Source organism: Aphelocoma coerulescens, chromosome 4 (genome assembly GCF_041296385.1).
Source record: "Aphelocoma coerulescens isolate FSJ_1873_10779 chromosome 4, UR_Acoe_1.0, whole genome shotgun sequence".
NCBI classification, from domain to species: Eukaryota; Metazoa; Chordata; class Aves; order Passeriformes; family Corvidae; genus Aphelocoma; species Aphelocoma coerulescens.
The window spans coordinates 20,097,330-20,122,624 of NC_091017.1; the positions used below are offsets into that span (position 1 = coordinate 20,097,330).

General features: G+C 42.1%; 1 protein-coding gene across 14 annotated transcripts in view; it reads left to right on the forward strand.

Annotated features, from left to right (window-relative positions):
* The window catches only part of ADGRL3 (adhesion G protein-coupled receptor L3), a 492,473-nt gene that overhangs the window by 83,606 nt on the left and 383,572 nt on the right, over positions 1–25,295 (forward strand). For 12 of the 14 annotated variants that reach the window (XM_069012991.1, XM_069012990.1, XM_069012994.1 and 9 more), the window contains one exon: positions 5,889–5,955. The gene's annotated coding sequence lies outside the window, so the exon portion shown is untranslated. Of the gene's footprint in view, positions 1–518; positions 556–5,125; positions 5,236–5,888; positions 5,956–25,295 lie in introns of those variants that run through there. The other 2 variants (XM_069013003.1, XM_069013000.1) reach the window with 2 other exon arrangements.

A 25,295-nucleotide genomic window follows, 5' to 3' on the forward strand; every position in this document is an offset into this window, starting at 1 on the left:
GTAATAGCCCCTACTTGAAGAAATCCAGCTGTGGCACGTATAACCAGGATTAGATTTGGCAGGGCTCCAGGCTCCCCTCTCCTCTCTCATTAAATGCCTTGCTGTGGCAGGGAGCTCTCTGGATCTTCCAATACCAGATCCTGGGTTTCACATAGCTGCCTGGTTGCTTGCTTCAAAAAACCTCTTGGAACCAGTCTATTGCTTGGAAAAAAATATCTCTGGGATGCCAGCTTGAAATAATGGCTGCTCTCTGCTTCAAAGGCTCAAAAACTCTCACTTAACCCCAGCACCCGTTGGTCCCAACACCTGGGGGCTAGAGCCAGCTGAGACAAAATGAAGCTGACCTTTTTCTCCTCAAACTCAATATGTTTAACAGAAGCATTCAGGTTTGGATGGAGTTTCAGATACATTAGAAGTGGAGAGTGAGGGAAAGGAGCCAGGTAGTTGTATAGGAAGGAGAGCAGCAAGCCATTGGCCTCGTAGGGGAAAAGCAGCAAGGTTTGAGTGTGTGTTCTGCATCCTGCACAGCAGAAGCAGGACTCCAACACGCCCTAGGTGAGTGTTGCTGTCTCAGTGTTGGGCTGTGTTCTCTTTCTTCTTCTTAGTTTTTTACATATTTTTAGAAGGCTCTTGTCCCATGAAGAAAAAAAAAAAGGATCTTCAAAAAATGGTTATAAAACCAAATGAAATCTTTTCTGGTTTAGTTATTAGATGTATTTCTGAGTGGACAAATTTCATCGTGGAAATTAGAATAATTTGCAAACATGATAAGCATTTGATTATGATTGTTTTTCAGTACCTGAAATAGATGTCTTGCTATGAAAACTTCCATATTATGTGTAAGTGAAAACTTAGCTTCCAGTTTTTATCTTTAGTGGAGAAGACATACTTGTTCCAAAATACGTGAAATGTAAATGTTTTCCTGTTAATTGTAGGAGAACAATATTTTAACCATGTGGGTCCTACAACAGTAAATATCAAGTGTAGGCTTTAAGCACCTTCTACACTCAACAGATTTGAAAGCCATTAAGCATATGAACAAGGAGAAAATGGAGAGAGAAGGCAAAAAACGCTGAAGGGAAAATCCTGCTGAAAGCTCGCAAAGCATTTTCAAGCTTACAGAAATGACCTGCTCCGTTCCTGTTACACAGAAGTGTTAAAATGAGAGCAGACGACCCTTTCCCCCCAAATCATTCATCTGTTATGTCTGCAATGTATTTAGACTGAATCCTTTCCCAGATGCCGCGGATCTGTCGGTTCCAGGGGAAATTAATGGGATTTTGCCATTTGCTTTGAGGAAAAGAGGACTGGACTTTCTCCTGCTGTCTTTGGCAGGAAGGAGCAAGGAGCTTTCCTGTCTGCTCTCTTTAAATATTGCGTCTTTTCAAGCTTTTTTTGCCAGATAGCCTAATTTGTGTTAGTGCAATATACCATGTTGGAAAATTACAGAGGTTAATGTGCAGCGCTATGATACACAACCATAATGGTAGACTCTAATGTTTTTTAAATGGTAAACCAAAGGCATTTGTAATACGAGTTGTAGTGAATTGCCTGCACTTCTTGCTAGAGATTAGTTTAGCATTGCTTTTAATATTTTATGCACTGAAGTTGTTTACAAAGACTTAAAGCTTCAGTTGCTTTGCACACTTGTGCTTTGTTCTGCCCCTGTACAAAGCACAACAGAACCACTCTCTTCCGGATGAATTGTATGTCAAGAAGTTATATCAAATTACAGTTACACTGCATTGGAAAGATTTTTCTAGTAATCAGTGAAGACTGCTTTAGATTTATGGTGTCATAACTGAGCCAGGTAGTTAGAAATCTAACCTTTTGTAATATCACAGGTTGCATATTAATGTTTTAAATATCTAAACCACACATGAATGACGTAGGACATTTTTACTTTAAATGTTACTGTAGAGATTTGAGGGTACATAATCCCATTAAAACAGAAGAGTGCAAGAGGAAATGATCCATTTGCAATTATAATTATGCATATTGAGATTGACCATTCTTTAAAAAATTGGAAGTGCAAGGTTGAGAAGGGTGCTTGAGCAATCACTCTTTGTTGAGAGCATTGATGGAAGAATAAAAAATTTGAGGGGGATTGATTTGTCAGTAATCTGCATGAAAAAGTATGGGAAGCATTTCTTCGGAACATGAAGGGGAGGTAACCCTTTCACTGTCATGGTTAGCTTTGCTTGGAGAGCCACCACGAAAAGACATATCAAAACCAGAACAGCAGGTAACACTGAACTACTTCATCTGCTCTTGACACTTGATAAATAAAGACTATTAGTTGATCAGCTTAGTTTTGGAGAGTCAGCATGGCCTCATGAGTACTCCAGAGGAGGTGGGTTTTGTTTTAGCTCTGTCAGGGGCCTGCTTTTTGACCTTGAGCAACAATTTTTTGTCTCCATGCCTTTCTTTCTGCTATTCCTTGATTGCCTTGTCTTCTTGGAGGATGAGCTCTTCAGGAGAGCGATTTCTTTGCATTGTGTTCTATGAACAATGAAGTCTGAGCCTCGCCAAAGCCTCTAGGGGCTTCTCTAAAAGAAATTATAATTGTTAGCTTTAATCACTTTCATCAGAAGAGCTTGGTAATGGAGGATGGCAGTGTGGAGGATTTGGAGAAATCTGTAGGGTGCCTGTTAATTAAGTCACCGTGGGTGCAAGTTGCTGATTTGGTTTCATTTGGCTGATGTGGAGATCCTGATGCCCGGGAGCAAGGCAGTGCTGCTCCATATGGGTTTTCATTCCCACAAGCATGATGCTGGGTGCTTCCTCCTCTGCTTCTGCAGAACCAGAAGGGAGGTGCTTGGTACATTTTAGCAAACAAGGCTTTTTCAGAAGCCTCCTACTGGTTGCCTAAAAAACGTCACGTGCTTTTTTGTGGGTCCCTCTGTTGTGAGCATTTGCGACAGAAATTGGACTGCTTGGCTTTTTGCAGTGAAGACAGCTGCTTGAGGGTGAGCCATCCCATCTTGACGGGTTCTCCTCCCAGCCTTTGCTGTTGCCAAACAGAGTGTTTATCATTGCTGTCCTTATTAGCAGCTTCTGGTTTGGGATGGAGGTGCAACAGCATGCCAGTTTGCAGATTAATCACCCGTCTTGTGGCATCTAGTGATGCAGAGCAATGTGTCCTTGTCCTCTTTATGTGGATGCATTACTCACCATAGAAGAAGATTCAGAAATATTTAGCCACATGAACACCAGCAGCCGTGTTAGTAAAAGTGGGCTATGTTGAATGATCTACATTATTCATTTAGCAGTAAACTTGGCAGGTAGAGTTCCAGGGTAATATGGGATGAAGCAAGGAAGAGAGGTGATTTCCCCTCTCCTTAGCATCCTGAGTGAAGCCACTTTCCAAATTGTCCAGGCAGAGTATGACCAGGGGGGAACTGGGGAAGAAGCAGCAAATGCTTTCTGAGAAGCACTGTAGGTTTGAGGGTGAGCAGGTTAGTCAGGTGGCGTGGAGAGCAGTAAAAGAGGATCAAAACAAGGCTCCCTTGCATAAAGGGCAGGAGCTCCACTGCTCTGAGTATTAGTAGCAGTCAGAGGTAAAGGAATGCCTCTTTCTTTGGTGTGTTTATTCTCTCTTTTAGGGCTAATGCCAAATCCCTGTAGTTCCTGCAGTGCACCACTGCCAGTAAGTGCCGACTCTCTAACAAGTATTTTGCAAGATCTTTGCTCTTGCAGGAATCCCTGTATAGTTCCCTTCCTATTTTAATCAGAACAAGAATTCCCCAATCTGCATTTTAAATCTGCATAGAAATAGCATATGGCAGAGGCCAACTCAAGGTTACACATTTGGGAAGGGAAGGCAAGAAAAATTTACCAGTCAGTACACTCACATTATGATAAAATAAAGGTGAGCTGGGAGAAGAGCATGTGCTGAATCCTAAAACGACACAGAAGAGCCATAAACTGCAGTATGTTGTGCTATCTCTAGTCCTTTATGCTCCAAGCAGAAGTAAAATGCGGGGTATCATAAATGAAACAAAGATCTTGTTTTAATTTTATTTTAAAAGCTGTTGCAAGGCAGTGGGGTAACAAACATTAACTTCTTCAAACTAGGCAAACTACAATTTCACTGCTCTGTACTGCTCCCATCAAATAAGAATTTTCTACAAAAGCTTCTTGGAACCAGGTAAAGGTTTTGCTATAAAGCACAAGCAGAATAGTCTAAACAAATGGCATTTTTCCTAGAAATAAAGTATATGGATGCCCTTATGAGGTGTTGCCTGGTCTGCTCTATACTTGTAAAAGTGGTTTTTCCTACTGAAACTGTATATATTTGGTCAAAATCCAAGGCTGAAAATGGGTATAGTCCCTAGATCTAGAGACTTTTTCATTTGTACAGTGAGGAATAATAACTGTCCTTACCCTGAGTTTGCCTGTGAATTTCTTAGATGATCCAAAGCCTGTTTATTGCTTACAGAGGCAATTTTGCTGACAGGCAAGCTGGAATAGGTCTCTTTTTCTTCCAGAGCATCCATACTTGCCTATTATAGAGAAATCACTCAAAAAGCAGCATGCATGTTGGACTCTCAAGCCTTGTTTTAAGTTTTAATTTACTTGTCTGACTTCCAAGGTTACTGAATGCAAGCAATTGCTTCTTCAGTACATAAATAAAATGAATTATGCGTTAGGGACCAATGTCTCGGCCTCGTTCTTCTCATGCTCTCAGGGGAGGACCTGCTGAGGAGTGCTTAGAGCTGAGGTACAACTTTCTTTTTTTGAAAATTAAAGGAAGACCATTCTGGATTAGCTAAGATGTGAAACTGGAACCTCAGGACCATTTTTTTTTGTCTGAAACTTTTTGAAGGCGTAGGGTGGTCCAGGGTGTGGAACCATGGCAGCAGAGTGAAAGCTGTGCAACAGCCCTAGTTGGGAAAGGCTTGGGGACCCACTGCTGCAACTGGAACAACTGGCCTCAGTTTTAACACAGGATCCTATTTTAATCAACCTTTAAAGTTTTTTCATTTCAATACACTTCTTTCAAATGCCATGACTTGTGTTCTCCCCTGCAGGTTGCAGAAAATGAGCTGGGTTTGTAGTTAATGTTGGAAGCAAAATTCAGGCAGGAGGACTCATTGCTGTTTCCCTTGCAGGGGTTTTTAATTGTATTTTCTAACTGTTTCACTGGGATGGGATGAGGTCCTGGGGTCCTGTGCCATCCAGCTTGACTCTGACAAGACCGATACTGAAGTTTCATCTGTAGCAATCCCAACTGTGAGGAACAATTTCTCATGTGTAATTAATCCTAATAAAACCAACACTTCCAGGAGGCTGACCTGGATCCATCCATTTCATTGTTTTGTCAATTAATGTTATATTTAGCATCTAACACTATAATTAGAAGATGTAAAGGGACAGAGAAATTCTAAGTTGTAGCTGCTGAGGAAAAGGAATTACTATCCTTGAAATCATAATTTATTTTAACTTCTTTTCAAACTAGATGTTTTTTATTCTGGTGCAGCAACCTCTAAAAACCTCTGATAAATTGTCTGGTTTAACACTAGTTTATCCAGATGACATTGGTGTCTGTTGTGGTGAAGAGATACTCACGTACCTGCATTTGCGTTTGATATCTACTTGAATATCTTTTTTTTTTTTAAATTATTATTGGCAGTGATATTATCCACTGATTTTTCACCTGACCATTGTTAGATATGTGTTAGTACTGTCTTCCCATGCAGAGATGGGCTTCATAGACATTAAAAATTCTTATGGGCTTTTCAGAATCAGATCTGTTGACCAAAACCAGTTGTTCATTGCTGTATCCTCTGGTAAATGCATAGCAGAAAGTTCATGAGTGCCCAATAAGGCCTCAGAGGCAAATGTAAATGTTTTTTAAATTGTTTTCTTTTTCTCTTTGTTTCCAGAAATGTTGAATACAGCACTCTGCAGAAAATAGCGTGTGGATTTCTAGCACCTGAAGAACAAGAAAAGGTAATTACTGGACCATACAGTCTAGGCTCATTTGTTTGCTGTGCTAAAATATTTAGACCTGATCACGTTGCATGAGCCTCCAACACCGTCTCTGCACATGGGTTTTGTGTATTTTCAGTTATGCAGGCACAGTTGTTTCTTGAGACTATTCCTTTATCTAAAGGGAACAGGGGAACAAAAGCAGCAGAGCATGAAAATGCTGAAGCAAATGGTAGGGAAGAGCATACTGTGAATATTTTCGGTACATGTAGAAGTGAAAAGGGTAAAAGGGAAAAAAATATCAAGGCTTATATGTGCCAGTGTAAAAAGGGCTGCAGACTTCGCTGTGTTTGCAAGATTGCCTGGTGCAGCCTTGCAGCCTGCTGGGCCAGTGTCGGAGGAGGCTCAGTGTTCATCAGTGTTACAGCAGCCTGCTCATGTTTCAGTGACCGAATAACTTGTGGGGTGGTGCACCCTGCTCCAGAGGTTGTTGAGCTGCTCTGCTGCTTGCAAGCCTGCCTCTTGCAATCCAGTTTCTTGATCCTCCTGGGTCGTGACATTTTGTTGGGGCAGCGCAGCTCGGCAGGGCTGTGGCTCAGTTGCTGGTGTTAAACAAAATGCTGTTCATCAAACTTTCATGAGACACTTTGCCAGGGGCTGCATCTTGAAAGAGTAGGCTCCAAAAAGCAGTGAGCAGAGCTGTGCTGCTCTGTACTGCTGCCATCTCATGTATTTTCTTCTACCTTCTTTCCAAGGCTGAGAGGTGAGCACCCCTACAGGGCCTCGAGTGGTTTTGCACTCTTTCCTCCCTGGAGGCAAGTGAAGTAAAAGCTGGACAAGGCAGACATGGCCACGTTGAAGAGTGGTGGTCCTGCTTCAGCTGGTACATCCCTTCAGCTGTATGGTGATCCAGAAGAGGGACCAGGAGCTTATCTCTGCCTTGAAGCCTGTGTAGGACATGATTATTACTGGGGTTAAGCTGAGGAATCTACATGAGCTGAGCCTTTCAGTAAATTTTTGGAGTAATTAATAAAATGACTTCAAAGTAAGAAAAGATGTCGGTAGATACCAGTATGAAGAGCAAAATGAATATATCGTGTGAAGGTCTGTAAATTTGAGTATAGCAAAGCAAGCCTAGTGAGACTTAAAAACACGAATGTGAAGAGAGAGAGACAGCAGATGCTGCTAGGGCCAGGAAACTTTCTGTATAAACACGTGACACGTTTTTACAAGACACTTCATTTCATTGCTTGGGTTTGAAAAATGCATGTGAGTGACATCTTGTGTTCACTACATCTGCAGTGCCATACTGCTGATAATTAGCACGTGCATTTTAGATGCAAGATGACAAACACAGGCAAATCATAGGGTGGAACAATTCTGCTTTCTCCGTGTACCAGCATTATCATTTTCTGAAAGTCCATCTTTCCACCCTAAAAATGGCAGTGTCATCTCAAGAAGCATGTTGAAAAACACTTCAAGGGCCTAAATTTGCAACTTGTGTGGAACCTTGTATATTTTTCTTGTGGTGGTCTCTGCATGCATCAAGTTAGTGTAAAATTATGACAGGAGAGGAAAAAGAGCAAACAGAAAAAGCAGCTCTTGGAGCAAATAAATTCTTGATCAAAGTGCATTAAACTTTTGGAGAACCACATTCTCCTGTATTTGGGGTCACAGTGTTTTGAACTACCTTCTATGTCCTAACAAATGGGATTTGTTTTCTTAGATATTTCCATTTGGATTTATGGTGTCATTTAAAACTCTGTAATGCTTTCTGTCACCATCACCGGCTCATTTCTCTGCTGTGGGACTGTCATGTTTGGGCACTTGACATGTATGGGAGATGTAGGATAAATTTACTGGGAGTCAGAAAATTCAGTGCTCTAAGTCTGTTTATTCATGTCAAAAAGAAAGGTTGAAAAATCGGATTTCTTTAAAATAATGAGTTTTCCAGGGGGAATAATGGAAAGGTGGTGCAGATTACAGTATGACACAATATGTTGGCAAAGAGGAAGACTGTGCCATGCTGCTGAGTTTCATTGGTATTTCACTTCTCTTTTATAAGCAGGTGAAATATTGGTTTAAGTTATCTGTACAATTTAAAATTATCTCTACAAGTTCAGTCATTTATGTTTATTTATGCTTTTGGTACAGCTGTAAAGAGATTTTTTAAAAAAGCAGTACTTCTTTTTGCAAGTAGGAGATTATAAACGTGCCCACATTCATCATGGCTACGTGCTTTCTGAGGCCTTGAAACACAACTACCCACACTTCTGCAATGTGGCTCAAACATGGGAATTATTCCCACTGGGTTTCTTAAAAGCTGTAAGTGTTGTTTTAAAGTTTCACATAAGCAATATTGTAAGTAGGTAAGGGTATATATGCAGCAAAAAAATGGCCACTCATTTTGTTGTATTTGTTCTCCTGCTCTGTGAGGTCATGTAGTTACACACAGTTTTTTTTCATCCTGTGAACAGGATCCCACAGAGTCATTTTAGCTCTGTGAGCTGTGTGAGCAGAGCAACCATGAGCTCTTTTATTCCTCCAGACTGCAGCCGTGTCCTTTTATTTGGTGCTGCGTGACACTGGGTTGCAATGACTGGGCTAGGGATGTATGAGATGTATTTCATGGCAGTGAAGACACAGTAGCTGCTCTGCACATGAGCCAGCCCCTAGGAAAGGCTTTGCCCCATCTTGTGGAGGTAGTGACCTTGATGGGGATGTTCCCCCCCGTGCAATGGGAGCTTTTTGCAGATGGAGTGGATTTCATGCTGTGCTGCTGGGTCCAAAGCTGCAGAAATTGAGACTGTGCTTTTATTTCCTGCATGGCCAGACCAAAGGAAGAAATCCCACGGCTCAAGGGCATGAGAAGTGCTCTCTTCTTTTGTTCTCGGTGTCTTTTTTTTTTTTTTTTTTTTTTTTTTACTGGCTGGCCATGACATTAAGATTTCTAATTAATTTAGAAACCACAGGCAGTTGAAGAGAGTGAGCAATGTAATAACTGGGCCATGGGGCAGAGTAAAAGCACATCAATTATTCAGGCAGTCACTGCTGCTTATTCCCTTCCCGAAGCTGGGCTGGCTGTCAGCGTGTGTCAGTGATGCTGCTAATGCCCTTCAGAATTTACATGCATAAATAGTGGCCTTTTAAAATCTGCATGAGGATAACTTTAGTATTTCCAGCAATAGCTTCCAGCAGCATGCTCTGTCTAGTGCATGCCGGGGGCTCCAACCACTGTTTTTGGGTGTCTTGTTCAAAACTGGGATCTTGACAGGTGCATCCCCCAGAAGCCTCTGCTGTGGAAAAGTTGCTCCTCAAAGAGGTTGAGGGGCTCCTCAAAGAGGTTGAGGGGCACCCCAAGCCACGCAAAGAAAGAAACAGTCCTGCTTTAAAATGCAGGTGGTGTCTGAGAGTGTTCTCTCTGGGCGAGTGAAGTCCAGCATCCCTTACAATGCATCATTCCTTCCTTCTGTTTCTGTTATCTCTCCAAAGCACATGCTGTGAAGATGCCTTGGATACCAGTGCAGTTGCTCTACAGGGTTGAGGAGTGGGAAGCATCTTCTTTTCCTCCTCACTGCTCTGGCTATTGCAGGTTCTGCACTTAGAGCAGTTGGAAAGTTTGAAACAGAGGAAACTTTTCTCACTGCTGAGAACTGCATTCACAGGACTGGCAGTGGTTGTCTTACATGGGTACACCTCAAAGTCTCATGTTTGGGGTGCCACAGGGAGCAACACTGATTCCTACATGGAACCAGCAAGGGGAGTGAAAACTGGGAGACCTGTTGGATTTTTCTGCCATGGACTACAAGTGGATGACAAAGCCTTATTTTTCTATCTGGTCGGCATGGTTATCCCTACTGCTGGAGGCAGCCACCTTGCATTTTAAAAAGTGAACTAATTTGTGAAGGCAACAAAATAAAATGAGCCTTACTAATTATGTGTTGTGCTGGCAAAATGACCAGCTTGGGTTTGGAAAACGCTGGCTGTAATTAATGGTGAAAGGCTTTTTCTCTCATCTGTGTAGCCATTATGAATCACTTCTCCCCATGGAAACTTTTAAATCTGTCTCACTGGGGAGCCTGAGGAGGAACAGGTAAAATGGATTTGCCTTAATAGCTGCAGTTGTAACTTAAACACTTGAAATGATATGAAGCATCTTTCTCCATTAGCATTTCATGTTGATCCTGATGATATACCAGCCGAGGCTAAGACAGGATCAGCGTTCATTAAACGGAAGAAACTAAACTCTGTAGACAAATGCTTTGGCTAAATGGGGCCTTCATTGCACTGAGAACAAGAATGCAATTATCTGAAATGTTTGTTTACAAAATCTAATTCCTGGGGAGTATCTTCTCAGATTGCCTTACATCTTGGGCTTACATCTCTTGGGCTGGTTTTGTTGCCAAGGCTTGCAGGTTGACAGATTTTGCAAAGCTTGGTTGTAGTATGTATATAACAGATGTTTCAAACTTTGCACAGTAAAGCTTGAACCCAAGTGAAGAGCAGGGGCTAAGCTGCAGGTGTGCCAGAGTTTATTTGTGCATTTCTCACATTTATTTTACAGTTTGCAGTTAAGTGCAATTAATAATAATTATTAGATGTTCCAGATATAAAACAGCATAGGCTGAAGAGAAGCTGGAAATTGTGCAGCACTGAGTGCTGTTACTGCTGTCCTCCTGCCCCCCACCTGGAGCCTAGCCCAGGGGAATCACCGAAGGGTTCCATCTGGGTGAGGATGCATCTCTGCCAGGATAACTGCAGGAAGAGCCTTGTCCTGGTTGGTTGACAAACATGGGCACCCTCAGAAGGCGATTTCACCCATCCACAATGCAAATGCTGCTCTAGAAATGCTGCTTCTCTTTTGGTTACAGAAATGACCGATGGGAAACATAACTGCTGCCATCCAGATATTAGAGCAGATTTTGTCACTGTGTAGGGTTTGTGGAGTGGGAGGGATCAGGTATTTTGAGACTGTGCTGATACCCACAAAACAGCATCATACTAATTGTAAGCATGCAATAAAACGTTGCACTGCATGCTTGGATATGGTGTGGCAGTATGTGTTAACTTTTTTTTTTTTTTTTTTTTTTTTGGTCCATGTGGTGGCTTCGCTTTCCTTGCAGTTTTTTCTTGTGTCTTCTCTGCAACTGAATAGTGTCTGCACTTACCCATGGGTGATACTGGGAGAGTGAGCGTTTCCTGGACACATTTCCCCCATGTATCTGGTGGCAAGCATGAAACAGTTACCACAATAATACATTTTCTTCCCCATTTGCTGAATACAGGATATTAATAAAATAGTCAGTGTAATCTGTTTGGCGATGGCTTGTAGTCATGTTAAATGATGGGGAACAGACTAATGAAGTCCATCCTATTGATGGATAAGGACTACAATTTACCAAGCATGCAGTACGTGAAGGAAAACAAAGTTGCTTTTGCCTAATGTGCATAGTGGTGGGTGATGCACAGGTATGTCTGTGTGTGTTGTACTGAGTACAGCAACAGAGCGAGGGCGTGAGCTCTGGACCTCTGTGGGAGTTCGGGATGGGATGGGGCTGCTGCAGAGGTTCCTTATGTGGTTGCAAGAGTTAAAGTCTCAAAGTCTTTCGATGTCTTAGCCTTGACTTGTTAACAAGCTCATTGGAGTGTTGTGGGTCTTGCTGCCTCCTCCCGTGCAAAGGATGCTCCCTGGCCGCGCTTCTCCTTCAGGCAGCGAAAAGGGAATTGCAGGAGTTGATGTAGGGGCTTGCTCCTTGAGAGGCACTGCTTAGGAGATCCCTTGGGAGCCTATGCTAACACAGCATTTAAAACACTGCTTCTTCAGTGTCAGCACTGGAAATGACAAATGCTTCCCTTCATTTGAGAGAAGTGTGCCTGATATTACGTGCTTATATGTGCCTGAGAGTCTATTCTCAAGACAGTACACGGGCCTATCTCCTATGAAAGCTAATTGCACTATTAGGAGAAGATATCCTGCTAACTTAATAAGATACATTTATTTGTGTCTTAGAGGACTTTTTTTCTGAGGTGGAAGAAATCCTGAATGGTGCCAAATTTTATTTGAAGGGTATTGTTCTTTGCTGTCCCTTCCTCTCTCCCCATGTCAAAACTGTTCTGGAAATTGAAAATATTTTATAAGTTCAAGGCGTACACCAATGTAATTGAAGGCAGGCAGCACTTAGGAGAGCTGAAGGGGAATTCCTCATGCGGATGACTTGGGGCTGATTTTTTTTCCTGTGTGATAGTCAGTAGGAAGCAGCATTGCTGACAGGGCTGTACACGTTAAAGGCATAGAAAACTCAGGTGAACAGAAAGAACCGTGGCCAAAGTGTCTCCCTTTGCCCCTGCTCTGGTGTGACTTAAGCACTACTGCAGATGCTGTCAAGAACCTGGGGCAGATCGAGAGTTTTATTGCCTGGGCCTGCCTTGGGACTGCCTTGGGGTGGAGGACAGGACTTGGGACCTGGGTGACTGCATCAATCCCGTCCTCAGAAACCCCCTCCTCTTGGCATCCCACAGTGCAGATCATCTTCATCTTCTCTGCATTCCACAGACAGTTAAAGCATTAGGAGCTGGGCACTGAGATTTTGTACCAGCATGATTTGAGCTTAAGTCTAATTTAGACAAAAGTTTAAAGAGCTCTCTCCCCTCCCTCTCATGCAAAGTACACTGGAGAGTCTAAATGCACTGTATCTGGCTTGGAGACATTTCCCTGTGCTTTATTGCTTTGCTTTTATTGATGGGCTGTGTTTGCTTTCACACAAACTGATTCATTTGGACACAATGATTTGTTAGGCAGAAGTTGTTTGCTTAGGGATGAAGGCTGAATTAAGGGGATTTTATGGGGTAGAAACTTTATTTCCACAGACTTCTTCAGATCTCAGTTCCACTCCCTGCAAAGTTTGTACAGACTCAGATAAAGTGGCCCTTGGCCAAACTGGGAAGATGCAATGTGCCAAATAGCTGTAGGGAGAGCAGGAGGATATGTTAAATTACAGAGAGCTTTTGAAAATTTTAGAATGTCCTGCAGGAGCAAAACGATGGACATTGTAAAAAAATGCAAGATGATGTGATTCTGCTTTTTAATTTCCAAAAATAAGAACAAAATTGGAACAATCAATCCAACTTTATTAAAATATGAAGATATGCTAAGTACAGCATTAGATATGTATTTTTTCACTACAAATACACCTCCAAGGAATCATTCTATTTTTAAGATGAACTTGGTATTATGATAATGTAAAAGAAGTCTATAATTTATAATTCCAGTTGGAGGTGAAGAAATTTAACATGTCAGCTTCTCTATTCATTACTCCAGCAGTCAAGACTAACAGACTGTTCCTTCACCTTTGCTGTCAATCATTTAGATAGACCAATTATGGATTTGGTTAAAAAGTATATATATCATAAGAGAAAATGCAGCAGAAAAAGGTTCAACATATTACTAAAAAAAAAAAACTAAAAAATCAACTCATCTGTAAGAGTACATTTAGTCCTACACTGTTATGAGCTTCATGGCCAAAACTCCTCAGCTATTATTCTGGTCTTTCTGAAGGTGCCATATGGACTAAGTTGAGAAGTGGCTCTCCAGTGTTTGTGTGTTGGGAAAAAGCTGGTGACAGCTGACAGTCACTTCTGGTACCATTTTGAAACACTCACTGCCTGGCAATTCTTTGGTGGGGGGGGGGGAAGAAAAAAAAGAAGGAGGAGGTAAAAGATAAAGTAGTATATTGGTATTTAGGTCTTCATTGTGCAGAGCCACTCAGGTATGCTGAAAAAAGGTGCATTCTGGCTGGGTTGAGATCTTTATTAATTTTAAGCATTAGTTTTGGAGTTTTGAGCCTTCAGGTCTCTGGTGCAGTGCTTCTTTAGCACTCAATTTAGAGGGGACATAATTGCATTGACCTCTGTTCTGCCAGTACTAAATATTCAGTGTGCTCCAAAATAATTCCTCAGACCTGAAACTGGAAAATCAGATTCCTTATTGAGATGCATAAATATTGTTGCAGGTCTCGTAATCTTGTTTTAAAGCAGCAGCATTTCTTTGGGGTAAGTTTATTATGACAAAATATACATGGCCAAACTTAAATATAGTTAACCTAATATGATCAGACTGATTTGGAGCAGAGGTAGGTCAACACTAAGTGCTTTTGAAAATCTCATCCCACCTCTCTAGAGATTAGGGCTGTGAGTGCACAGCCTCAGCCTAAGTCATGCTGAAGAGGCAGAAGGAATGTTTCTCAGTGGAGAGAGGCTTCATGTGGACAGCAGAAGCACGAAGCAGACTGGGGTAAGAAAGATTTGCATCCAGATGGAATAATACCCAGCTTTGCCCAAGGCGCAAGGCTTGGAAGTTAACCCACTTGGTTGCATCTATGACTCTCTGCTACTGGCAAAGTATGCTTATGGGCAGCCTCCCTCTTGTGGGGTGGGTAGGGGCATCCTCTCCTCTCATGTTTTGATGCTGCACCAAGGGAGTAAAGATGAAAAACTTGAGGCTCCTGGCTCCAGTTTTCTCTTTGGTCTTTCTTACAAAAGTAGTGACCTTGGGATTTGTAGCACTTGCTGGAATCTCACAGCATGGAAATTTATTTTTGGTGTAATATTTTAATTTAAATACCTAGAAGTCCAGTGCTATTTTAGGCATTTGAGTGAGTAGAGTCTTGCTGTTGCATGTGGGGAAAGGCTTGAGGGTTCTCCTCTTGTATCTCAGTGAATTGTGCACGTGACTGATTTAGTGAAAGAGCTGAAAATACAACGAGTATCTACATGCTTTGCATACATGACTTCCCACTGAAAGAAGTGGAGTTGTGTTTTTTGAACTGAGCCTGAGTTTGGCTCCTAGACCATGTGGCTACGGTAGGAGATTTGACCAGATCCAAGTCACGCAGTATCGGTCCCTTTGCGAACAGGGAGATGACTCACTCTGATACCTCATCCTCAGATATTACTCATTGCTGGTGCTTCATCCTGCACCTGTCCAGCTGATGGAGGGGCTTCTCCCATCAACCATGGTGTCCCGACAGCAAATGAGTGCAGTCTGCAGGTGCCTTCCTCTCCTCTCCTCTCCTCTCCTCTCCTCTCCTCTCCTCTCCTCTCCTCTCCTCTCCTCTCCTCTCCTCTCCTCTCCTCTCCTCTCCTCTCCTCTCCTCTCCTCTCCTCTCCTCTCCTCTCCTCTCCTCTCCTCTCCTCTCCTCTCCTCTCCTCTCCTCTCCTCTCCTCTCCTCTCCTCTCCTCTCCTCTCCTCTCCTCTCCTCTCCTCTCCTCTCCTCTCCTCTCCTCTCCTCTCCTCTCCTCTCCTCTCCTCTCCTCTCCTCTCCTCTCCTCTCCTCTCCTCTCCTCTCCTCTCCTCTCCTCTCCTCTCCTCTCCTCTCCTCTCCTCTCCTCTCCTCTCCTCTCCTCTCCTCTCCTCTCCTCTCCTCTCCTCTCCTCTCCTCTCCTCTCCTCTCCTCTCCTCTCCTCTCCTCTCCTCTCCTCTCCTCTCCTCTCCTCTCCTCTCCTCTCCTCTCCTCTCCTCTCCTCTCCTCTCCTCTCCTCTCCTCTCCTCTCCTCTCCTCTCCTCTCCTCTCCTCTCCTCTCCTCTCCTCTCCTCTCCTCTCCTCTCCTCTCCTCTCCTCTCCTCTCCTCTCCTCTCCTCTCCTCTTTTTTCTTGGATGAGGCATCTACAATTTTAAGAGCAATTTCTGCTATTAAAAAAAATAATAATATAGCATAAACAGTAAGTTTAGCCTTTGAACTGCATCAGCACAGTGCCTTTTGTAAAAGCACACAGCTGCTTTATGTATAACATGTGCGTGACTTATACCTCATGGGTTTCTTTCCATGATCAACCATTTTATACAGGAACACACTGAGTAAGTGGGTCTAAACCTATTGAGGCTAACCCTTTGAGATTGACTTTTGCATGTCCTTATGACATGGAGCCTGCAAAAGACTGGAAAGACATTTTGTCAGTGTCAGTGTATCCCTGGGCTAGGCCTGACACCAAATAAAAGAAAGAAAAACCTGCAAATGCTCGAGGCAGAGGATAGGAAAGAAGCAGCAGGTTGAGTAAACAGATGGGGTAGGCCAACATTAAGAGCAGGATGGTTATGGTAAGTGTAATGTGCAGAAGTCACAGTACATCAGCTGGCTAATCAGTGCTGAATGATTTGTAGGCATCTCAGCAGCGGTGAGTTTTAAGGAGGTTTGAAGGAGAACGGTGTCGTGGCTCTGCAGATTTGTACTCTTCTCCTGCAGAAAGAGGGACTCTGCGAAAAGGCATGGAGGTTATTACTTCAGTGCTGCTTTTCTGCATATATTCTTCCTTTTCTACATTCTTTTTCTTTTTTTTCAATTATTTTTTTCTCCACATTTGCTACAGAGTCTCTCTAACGAGCCAGGGTGGTTGGCCCAGATGCTGCACTGCAAATGCTATTTTTTAAACCAGCTGAGGATCTGGCCTGATATTTAGCAGTTGCTTAGTACTTTCATCTTCAAAGTACTGTGCAAACATTAATTAATTCTGCTGGGGAGCGTACAAGAAGGTGCTGCTGGAATAGTTACGCAAACTTCAGAGCCACAAGAGATGGCAAGGACAGTGTTGCTGGGCTTGGGAGGTCTATGCTTACATACATAATTCAGCAGAGCACAGCACAACAGGTGCTTTCATGGCAGAAAAATTGCTTTTAGGTACCTGTTTTTTCCATTGAGGGGGTGCTTGGTGTTTTCAGTGGAAGAATGTTGCTGCTGCCCTGCGTGGGTAGAGGGGCAACCTGGTTTCCACATCTACCCTCTGCAGATGGGTTCAAGCTGTCAGAGACAGTAGCTAAGCAGCCAGGCAAGTGCTCTGTGGATGCTCAGTGCCGAGGTAGAGAGAGGCTGTGCAGAAGTCAGGGCTGTAGTTGCATGCTTTTCACTCGGAAAATGAATAAACCACTTGCAGCACATGCAGATTTGGAGGTGCACGGTGCTCTGCTCTGCACTGGCGGCTCTTTGCGTGTGAAAAACCATTTTGCCCATGTAGATGTTGGCTTGGGCAGGAGTGAAAAAGCTCAGCAGAGCTGCAGAAATGACTGTGGGAAAGCCTTCCATCTTCTCTTAAGGGCAGCATCAACAGCCTTTTGCATGGGCTGCAGTAACCTGCCCTGGAGAGGATAAGGAGTGCTCACCCATCCCCTGCCGCTGGCTCTGCACAGGCAGGGCAGCAGCAGCAGCCCCTAAAGCTGGCACAATCACCAGCATCTCCCAGCTGCACACCTAACACGCTCTGGCATGAGGCAATCAACACTGCCTGTGCTTTGAGACTTGCCTGGAGCACCACTTCTGAGTGAAAACACAGCTCCAGACACCGAATCCACTCAACCAGTCATTATATTAAAAGGAGCTTTAAAACGATCGTGCCTACTGATGCCAAATTATTAGCAGAGAACCACATGAGCCTTATATGACTTGATTAATGTATCAATCCATTCCAGGTCGAAACAGGCATCTAGGGGCAAGGTGGTGTGCAATTTTTTGGTATGATGGGGGTAAGTCAGAGTGGGAGCACTGATGAAACAGAAAGGGAATGCTCGATGCTAGAAAATAACATGGCTGGAAAGAGATTTTGCTCATTGGATGTCTTTTGGGAATTGGATGTGAATTTGTGCTTTGGTCTGAAAGCTGAAGGCAAGAGGTGTATTCATACTGAGTGGAAATGGGTCTTTCAGCAAAAGACAGATTCAGGTTGATAGGAGGGAAGCTGGGTTTTGGTTAGACTTTGTTGGCTTGCTCAGATGAGCAGGTGGTGGAAGCTTTAAACTTCTCACACAACTCGTTTAATAACAATTATCGCCATGGCAATTTTTGGAAGCTGGGCAGATGTATTTAGAAAAAGTGTATTTCTTTTAGCTTTGCCAAAAATAGGTCAATAAAATGTTCCTGATGGCAGGTTTGCATGCACTGAGATCCTACTGAAAGTTTTCTGAATTTATTGTTCAAGTTGGTGAGTTAAGGAGCCAAGGAAAGAGAGATCACAGCTGAGACAGTTGCTTTTCCAGTGTGCATGGTCTATGCATTTAAGATAGTAAAATTATATCTAGAACTGCACAGTTTTAATTTCCCGCTCTTCCTAAGATTTCAATAGATTAGCATGCTCAGAAATATTTCTCTTTAATCTCAAGATATTGCCATGCCTAGGTTTGCATGAAAGGCAAGGCTGGATGTCTTGAGGCTTGAAAGCTGTAATCAAAGATGTTTATATGAAATTTTAGTGTTCCATCATATCTTACCGTCTTGGGAGTGAAAAAATAAACTTAATGAACCTAGATCAGACAGATTTGTGATGAAGTCCCAAAGAAGAGAGAGGGTTTGCAAGTAGCTGTGATTTTGCTGTGTGATTTTAATTTTATGGGCCCCTGTTGCTCAACGTTTTCTTCAGACTAACTAAGAGTTGCATTAAATATTAAACAAACGGTGTGATGATTCATAAAGAGGGTCATGAGCTCCATATGTGAGTTAGAAATTTAATCTCCAGCTGGTTTCACTATAATCCATGTCATATGTTCAGGATCAGAGATCTCCAGTGTCTTCGAATAATTAGTTAGTGATCAAAACAGAAAAAAGAAAATACATTGTAACAATTTTCTCTTAGAAAAAGCTGTTTCTTCAAAACAAAATTTCTTGTTAAAGCTCATTAATTTTAATGGCGTTTTCTTTTGAGTGGAAGTAAGACAAAAATAATTTGGAAGATGTCAGAATGTCTTCTTGATAGTTGCAGAATTGATAATATTTTTTGTGTTCAATGTCTTGCATTGAGAGTTGTAACTCTTACTCTGTTTTAATAGCAAAAGAGGAAAGTGAGACTTTTTCTTTTCATCAAATGTAGCTTATTTTAATTAACCTGAAATAACTTTCTTTCTAGAATGCTGTTTTACCAGAAAGGAAAACTTGATTAGCTTTTTTCTGATATGTGTATATAATTTTAATACTAGTTCAGGTATGGAACAAAGAATTAAAATCTCCAAGTCTTTTATTTGGATTAGGAAATTAATTTTCCTCCCTGCTTCTCCCTGGAGCCCTGGAAAAATACCTGTCAGCCTTTCATTGCAGAGACAAATATCCTGAGGTTTTCCCCAGGCCTTGCAGAGGTTGCATCCTCCTTTGCATGACAATTATGAGGGGATGCTGGGGGATACCAAATGAGTGAGGAACTTGCACATCCTTTGTAGCAGCCTGGCACACACACAGACACACAGACACACACACAAAACCAGTGCTCATCCAGTTTCCCAAGAGGTTTTTCTACGTTCCACCTTTCAGCCTGCACACAGATGCATGCATGGAGTTTTCGTATTGTTTCAGCTGACTCTTACCTTTGAGCTATGAAAGGTGTTTTTTGGGGGGAATTTGGAGGTTAAATATTACATCTACACTCAAGAAATACCATGGAGGCAGTGGAAGGGCAGGCCATGTTCCTGTGGGGTGGGTTACTTCACGTGTGGTACTGAACGTTGAGTGACTCTAACTAAGGACTGTTGCTGTTGCATTTGGTTGCTCAGCTCATGAAGGCAGTCACAGCACATGCTTGAATTTAAAAGAGGCATATGGATGCACACAGAAGTCGAGTTTTAATGCCTATAGTGTCTGTAGACCTCTGAAAATACAACTAGACTTAGTCTCCTAGGGAGAAGGGCTGTCTTTCTTGGTGTGTGGCTTGGGTCTTACCTCTTTGTTCCAAAGGAATTAGGGTATGCTGATTCCTTCCCTGTGCCAGGATGGTAGGATCTGGAAGTTATAGGAGAGCTGATGGGATGGGATCTGCGGAGTTACTGGTCCAGTCTCCCATTCAGGGCAGGACAGTTGTCTGCAGGAGACCAGCTTGGTGGTGACCTTGTACAGCTGTCATCTTAAAAACCTCCAAGGCTGGAGATAGCACTGTCTCTCTTATGACCTCTCATTACCACTGAATGCTTATTTTTTAATCCGTTTCTTCTTTTACCGGGAAAAATGTGTAGACATGAACAAATTTAAGGTAAGAAAAAATAAGCTGGATTTAAAAAATAAAAAATTGACATCTACTTAACTGTGTTAAAAACATGTAATGGGGAAGCATGCAAATGGTTACGCAAGCAGGAGTTTGGTATCTAATTGTAAATTAGATAGACAGCTGCAGGGTATCAATAGACATATGGCAGCAATGTAAATAGTTTGCTCGCACTTTAGTGACATCCTGGAAGGCTGTGTGTAAACTTTCTGAAGTGAAGAGAGAAAAGACGATTTCCTGGAAAAGAGGGTTTTCGAGAGAAATAATTGCTAATAAATAATCTGTGTCCCTCTGGAAGGCGAAAGTTTTGTTTTGGCACTCGCTGAAAAAGCAGCCTCTAATCAGACTGCATTTTCCCGTTTGGCTGGCGAGCACCAAGCGAGCCGAGGAAGGTGCCAGCTGCATTGTGGGGTTGGAGCCATCGTAGATCAGAGCAGCTCCTCCATGGAACCTGCCTGCTGATTTCAGCATGACCTCCTGGCAGATGCTTTGTGTCTGCCAGGATTTAGGGAAGATGACAAAGAGGAGGGTAAACAGTTGAGTGATTCAAGAGAGGGTGTCAGATTCTGGAATGTAAGTTCATATGTCAGTGGCCACCAAACAGAATACAAGACTTGCCTGTGTCCCAGCTGTAGGGCTTTCTGCTGCTTACAGCCACCTTTAAAATAATATCCTAGTGGAGTGCAATGCTGTAAGACACTAATTTTGGCTTAGTTTGCAAGCCAGCAAAGCTGTCTAAATATTTAATGCTCTTTCATTAATAGCTGGCCATCATATGTTTTGCTTTATATTAGATGATACTATCGATTCCATAAAATTCCCAATCTAATTAATGATAGCTGAGGTTGGTTCTCATATTATCTAAAAAATAGAGCAAGAGTAAACCTTGAATAGCATGCTTGATTTCTGGATGGGTGTCCAGTGACTTCTTAAATAATTCTTATAAAGTTTGCAGTGGGCCAAACTCTGGCACTTTTGAGGTCAACAGTAGCTCTTCCAGTTTATTTTGTTTGGTTCATGCATCTGCCTTAGGGACAGATTTCAGTCCCATAGCTTGTTAATTGTAATTTTAGTCAAAGGGCCAGACTTATTTAGGAACTTTATTTAATTTTTTTTTTAATAAGACAATTTCTGAAGGATGCAAAGAAGCTTTTATGGAGTGGAAGCAGTGAAAGGAGAGCGAGGAAAATCAAAGAAATTCAGACATCAGTAATGTTTCAAAAGTACATTTCACAAGGGAGTTTTCCTTAACTACCCTTCAAAGATGACATGACAGAAAATTTGGTTATTAATCAATGGTGCTATCTCTCTGTTGGGTTCACGAACGCTTTTTAGAAATGAAGATTAACATCTGGTTTAGTCTACAAAGAATTTTTAGAATTGTAAAACTTTAAGTAACCATAAATTACTTAAAGTGCGTGGAGGATTAATATGAGAAAAAAAACGCTTCCAAGCATTGTTCTTTAAGAGGTGAGCTTAGCCTGTGTAGTCATAAGAGTTATGTCACTGGTATATCCTTACCAAATAATTGCAAACATATAGCCCAAATCAGTCCCTGGAATCAGTGGACACACAAATACACTATAGGGAGTTTTATTACAGCAGAGCTTGAGGATTGCAAAACCAATTTTCCACAGAAAAATTGCTTTCATATGATCTGAGTGCCATGATTTGGTTTATTTGAAACACCGTAAGCTAAGCTGTTCACTGTTGTTCCTAGCAGGCCTCTGTAATTCTACGTTTATTTACAAAAGTCTAATTTAGAATAGAAATTATTCCCACTGTTTGTAAATAAGAAACTGGACTATTTCTTACTTTTGTGTGTGTGTAATTAACTGGATAATTTTCCACTCATGCTTTAGGAAGGTGTGGCTCTTAGCAATGGCCGTTGCTTTCCGAAAGTTACTGTGAAACGTGAGATGTGGGCTCTGTTCTTCTCCTTTATTGCAGCACATTTCTGATTTGGTTTGCAGCAAGCAGAGGACCTCGCAGTCAGCCCGTGGCCATAATGCTGTGGATGTTTTCTTCCCATTACTGGACTTTGGTATTTCAGTAACCTCCAACTGCTTTCTTAAAGCACTTCTGTACTCACTTAAAAATAACAGTAAATTATGCCCCTGTTAGCTATGGTGGCATTTTGGCATTTTAATGGCAGGTCATTGGCATTTTTATGACTCTGCAAGCTCAGTTCTGCTCCAGATGAGTCTAGAGAACAACATGATGAAGATCTTTTCACATCCATGTTGGAAATAATTTGCTATGAAGAGGTGCCTAGTAGCATTGGGTGGTTTTCTGATTGTCAAAACCTTGATGTATTTTAGTGCTGAATGCTGGAACCTTGAATAGGCTAGGATTGTAAGTGGATGAAATGTCTTTTCTTCTTCTGGAAAGACCAGTCAGTATTTTTGTTGGTGGGTTTTTCTGGGAAGGCTAGGTTGAACTTCCTATAGGTAAAAGAAGCCTGATGCTTTCTTTCAGTCCTACGAAGCCGTAACTTCTTTTCTAGTGTGTGGTTTTGCACTTACATGGCTAAATTGAGTGCAGTGGGTGCTGAATCAGGCCCTCAAAGAATGCTTAGGAGTGAGTTCCTAAAATACTTAAATCTATTTTTCGCCAACTACAGATGTATAGAGCATTAATTCTTTGTATCCTCCATAGGCTTCCCTGTAGTGAAACTTCTCTGTATTCCCAGTCTCTTGTATTCCATGTGTGTGGATACTTGGGTCACTATCTCCTCTCTTCTCATCTCCCATCTGTACCTTCATTCTCTTCAGATCTGTCTCCTCCTTGGGTCCTAGGCGTGACTAGTAGGCAGCTCTGTGAAAAAATGAAGGTCCAGTCTGAGCAAAAGTGTTGCTGATTATTGCTTGCCTCTTTTAAAGCCCTCTTAGGTGTTTTTCAGTGCTTCAGCGAATATATGGTCATTATATTCTTCTTCTGGCTTTCTCCTTCTCTGTCTTCTAGTCTGAGTCCATTTCAGCCGTGCCTAAGGGCACTGTGCCACCCCAGGAGCCTGTAGGTCCCACGTTCCAATGGGAGGATTCCCTGGCCCCAGTGAAGAAAATGCTCACTGGTGGTGGGGTGAGATCTCTCAGCTGGGAGATGCCCATTTCTGCCACAGCTCCAGCCATGTCCTGGTGGGGCTGCTGTAAGACGTGTAAGCTGAACCTGTTTTCCAGTAGTGGAAAGGTAGAAAGGGAAGAGGATTTGGCTGCTGCAGAAAATGTCAGCTTTTTTGTAGGGGAGAATGGGAAAAATTGAAAAAGGAAGACCACTTCTAGTACAGATCATGCAGAAGAATCTAACACTGTTAAAACCTGCAAGTCTGGCTCACTCCTCCTGAGCTGGGTGGTCCTTCCCAAGTGCTGCATGACTTCCCCACAGTCGGCTGAGCTCCCTGCCAGAGTGCTCCCTCTGGGTGCTTTACAGCTGTGTGACCTCCACACTACCCACTGGTAGAGGAGCAAAGAGGTGTTTTATCAAGGGAACATGGACTACAGGAGAAAATGGAACATTTCAATGCTGCCAGAACAACTGTAGTGGACCAAATGATGGAAAACTGTTTCCAAGAAAGTTATGACTTGCTTTCATTGTCTTTGAAATAATTTAGGTTTCCTGAGGGGAATTCTGTTTTTACGTAATACTTTATCTTCTTGGAGTTTTGATGAAATGTCAGAATGTGTGGAGCTTTTCCAGCTAGCTCAGTTTTGCCTTTCTGGAAACAACAAGGTAGAGAGAAAAGCAAAGTCAGAAGCTTTGTCTTGCTTTTTTGAAGATGGGAAACATCATTTCTGTTGAGATTTAAGAGTGTAAAACCTTTTTTTTTAATAAGAGCTTAGCATTCAGAAACTCCTGTTATTCATGCTATCTTGGGTAATACACTAACCTGCTGAGAGAGAGGGAAAAACAAAAATTAGAAAATATCTCCATCAACACCCCAATATATGACTCTGCAGTGCCAGCTCCTGCTGGCTGGTTGCCTTGATTAACATTTTCGGGATTGGCATAACTGAAGCTTGCATATAAATTGCATGTTTACTAATGTACATTTTTATTTTCCATTGTCTTGGCTTGACAGAGGCTTCACCCTCTGGGCTTGCTGTGTTTCACTCTCTGACATATTGAGGGAAGCTCAGAAGTCTTTCCCATACTTATTCTCCATTTTTAAATGAAAATGTTACACCCTGAAGTTGAGCAGCTCCGTATTCTTTAATGCAATATGCAGTTTGCACTCAGATCACTTGCTCCTGATATAATTTATACATGAATCATGAATTATGTTTGGATTCTCAGGAAGCAAAAATAAATTGGGTAGAGCCACATCCAATTATGTAATGAATTCCTCACGGAAAATTTACGGCGGGGATGTTGCAAAGTGGAACACTGATAAAAGATTTCCAGAAGATTTGCTGCAGTATCTCTGATAAAAACAAACCTCTGTCCATTTTAGGCAGAGTAGAGCCATTTTGATTCAAACCATGAAACACTTAAAGGTGCATGGGATAGTTTTTCATTGTAGCTTAAGTACCAGTGCATAGAACAAGGAGGAAAAGAAGTACTTGGGGCAGTCTCACCAAACAAAAGTTCTTTCCCAACATGTTGTAAAGAACCTGCTTCATAACTCATTTTTATGTCTCTAAAAGCACTTTCTGTGCTGCATCTAACAGATTATATTTTGAGGAGCTATTTCTTGACCCTCAGCTTGACTTTTTTTAAACTCACTGCTGAACCCTGCCTTACTGGGCAAAATATGGCTCATGAGCTTTTGTAAGGTGAGCAAACAACCAGTGGCACTGGGAGAAGCCTTGGTAATTTCACCTCTGTTTGTGGCATTGATTTCTTTTAATGGCTTTTTGTTTGTATTTCCTTCTACATGTTTCTCACTGTGTCTTGACCTGTTGCTTTTGATTCATTTTTCACTCAATACTCAAGTAGCCCAGGCTTGGGCCATGTTGTGCAGGTGTTTTTCTGAGCAAGATTTCTTCACTCTGTCCAGTGAGATGTTCTTCTTCAAAACCCAGTACATGGCTCCTAAACGCTGCATATCCATCTCAGCTGAAGGGTGAACAGGTGGATACATCCATGGTGTTTGTATTAAATAAATCTCCTTCTAGTGCTGCAGCTCAAATTAGAAAATTTTCATGACAGTGACTAAATACCTGCACCATGTAGACATCAAGAGCTATTAAGGGCACATTTTCCATTCTTTGCTTTGAGTTTCTTGTCTCAGCAAATCTTCATGCTACTTTGTACCAAAAAAACCATCTGTCAGTGTGGTAGGGAGCTGGCTTTTGTGTGGAAATCAGGATAGTCACAATCCAAGAGCTTTGCAAGTAGAACATCTTAGCAACTCCCA